The following is a 2632-nucleotide window of genomic DNA, read 5'->3' as shown; positions in this document are numbered from 1 at the left end:
CGCTGCTGTGGCTGCCCTCCTTCTGCCATCTTTACTCATACTGAGTTTTTAAATTCCAGCGGATGATATTCTTGCAAAACATACCTTGGCAAAATAATCCTTTTTTTTCTCGAATATACTATTTTGGTGATTGTTTGGAGCCAAAATTGAAATTGAAATTCAATTTTGCACAGCCCTACTGTTAACAAGCAATTCAATTATAATTAATAGAATATTAGTAGTGCTGTAAACTAATTAATTGTTACACACATTATATCCCTCATATACTATATTAGGGATTGGGGAGCGATTAAAAAAATGTTTGTAAGCTTTTAAGAAACCGTTTTTAAAACCTCTATAAACATTACATCAATAGATGGACCAGATATTCCTAACGCTTTGTTGAGGGTTACCAGTTGGTCTGTAAACCGTCTATGTCAGTGTCTGGATTATAAAGTTGCAACAAATGACTATAATACCTTGTTAAATAGTTAATAAATACCTTGTAAACCATCTTTAAACATTATCTGGATGCTATTGTAAAGTTGCGATATTTTTCATAGTTATTGGTTAGTAAGTGCTTGGTAAAGCAATGATGGACCGTCTTTTAAACTATGGACCGTCTTCAGAGCTAAATCAGAGCAAGGTATTGGCCTAAAATCTTTAGATAGATAATTTTAGATAATTTGTTTATTAGTCCCCAATGGGGAAATTACTGCACTACACTCTGTGTACACAACTTTTTGTTAGTACTCACACACAGGCCTGAAATACACACACATGCCCAGACATAAATGCACTATACATGGAGAGATGTCAGAGTGAGTGGACTGCCAGCTGAACCAGCGCCCTGAGCGGTCAGGGGGGTACGGTGCCTTGTCAAGGGCATGCACGTGCCCAGGAGGTGAACTGGCATCTCTCCAGACCAAACACAGCTCCCAACTTTTGGGTCCATACGGGGATTTGAACAGGGACCCTCCGGTTCCCAACCCAACTCCCTATGGACTGAGCTACTGCCACCCCCATCTTCAAAAACAGCTGAACATAAAGGTATAATACTGGGATCTGGCGCAACACAAAGGGTTAAGGCCCGAATACTGGACACCTTATCAGTGAAGAATTTACTAAATCTGTCACATAGAAAATAGTATGTGGTCTTTCAGCAGTAAAAAGCAACAAATCCTTTTATATATTACTTTGACCGGCAACTAATGGCAAACTTAAATATGGGTTATTATGAGCTGCCGTCGTTTTCTGCGTGAGGATGGTCTGGCAAAAACATATAAATATTGGTTTCTATGAGGCCAAATAATAGTCTGTAAAAGTAATGAACGAAGCTTCTGGACCTGAAAAGTAAAGTCAATGTGAAATCTATAGATTATAAATATGAATCTTCTATAAAGTCTGAGAGAAAATAAAATCAGTATGCCATGGATACAGTAACCAGGTCAAAGTGCATTTAAATACGGTCTCTGATTTCCTGTTTAATAATAAAAAAAAAAAAATGCTGGCCTTTGTTGTGCCTTCATATTGACACTTCACTGACAACAATTTCAATGCGTTTTGGAAACTGGATTGTGAAGTGACATTAGTTGGCCATTGGGGAGCATGGAGATATGAAGACATCCACCCTAGTACTCATTTAGAAGACCAGCTCCATTTTTCTGTTTTGACCATCTGGAACAAATAAAAATCTATCATATCAACAAAAATTCATTTGAGGTTTCATATAACATAATTCATGGTCAAACCATACAATAATGGATTTTTGACCCAATTAGAAATGTAACAGTACTAACAGAGGTTAATCGCACAGGGGGAATACGGTAGTTAAGTCCTCTTCAACAGGTCTAAAATTACTCTTTTTCCATTTTTTTATAACATGAAAATAAAGTCATTTAGGGTTATTTTCACCATTTTAGCCATTGCCTTGAAGTAACCTCTGTCATGAGAGAGATGGAAAACTGCCCATAGATAATAGATTTTGTTCAGGTTTAGGGCCCACAGTCTTTGGGATTTTCACTGTCACCACATGTTTATTAAGGTGCAAGGATCTTTCTAATAGTTCTCTTTTGCCAAAAATATTCTTGTGTGTCTTTTACAATTACATACTGTAAGTGTACTCCAAGCACTTTTACATAGTACAGGAACCATTCACACATTCATACACTGTAGCTGAACTCCAATACAAGGTGCCACCTGCTCATCAGATAAAGACTCACACACATTTACCCTCCACAATTTGAGCAAGACATTAAACTCTGGGTTTAATGTCTTGCCTAAAGACACTTTGACATGGGACTGCAGGGCCAGGAACAGAACTACCAACCTTCCGATTGGCAGGCAACCGCTCTAATACTGAAGCTGCATGGTTTATTAATGAGTAGATCTTCAGTACGATGATCATTTGTTTAAGAATGAGTCATTTTATTTATGTCAACGTAAAGGTGTCTATGTAACCCGGGAAGCGCTATTCTTTAATAGAGAAATGGATGCAATGAAATATTCCAAAAAGAGGAATATGAATTCACCAATAATACAGGATGACATCCAAAAATATACCTATATATCTATTGTTGGCCTTTATGAATATCCCTCACTGGAATGTGATGTTATTAAATGTGAATAGACTCCCTGTATATGTACATAAAAA

The 2632-nt window shown here is 37.1% G+C and overlaps 1 protein-coding gene across 5 annotated transcripts in view; it reads left to right on the top strand.

The window, feature by feature from the left end:
- Nucleotides 1-2632, top strand: part of sema4ab (sema domain, immunoglobulin domain (Ig), transmembrane domain (TM) and short cytoplasmic domain, (semaphorin) 4Ab) — a 42642-nt gene that overhangs the window by 23598 nt on the left and 16412 nt on the right. For 2 of the 5 annotated variants that reach the window (XM_032536224.1, XM_032536223.1), the window contains one exon: nucleotides 1-293. This exon is cut by the window's left edge and continues 1517 nt beyond it. The exons of 1 other annotated variant lie outside the window; for it this stretch is intronic. The gene's annotated coding sequence lies outside the window, so the exon portion shown is untranslated. Of the gene's footprint in view, nucleotides 297-2632 lie in introns of those variants that run through there. 2 more of the 5 variants (XM_032536226.1, XM_032536225.1) reach the window with 2 other exon arrangements.

Source organism: Etheostoma spectabile, chromosome 14, assembly GCF_008692095.1.
Source record: "Etheostoma spectabile isolate EspeVRDwgs_2016 chromosome 14, UIUC_Espe_1.0, whole genome shotgun sequence".
Classification (NCBI taxonomy): domain Eukaryota; kingdom Metazoa; phylum Chordata; class Actinopteri; order Perciformes; family Percidae; genus Etheostoma; species Etheostoma spectabile.
The sequence above is the reverse complement of the archived record's forward strand: the minus strand, read 5'-3'. Positions and strand labels throughout refer to the sequence as shown.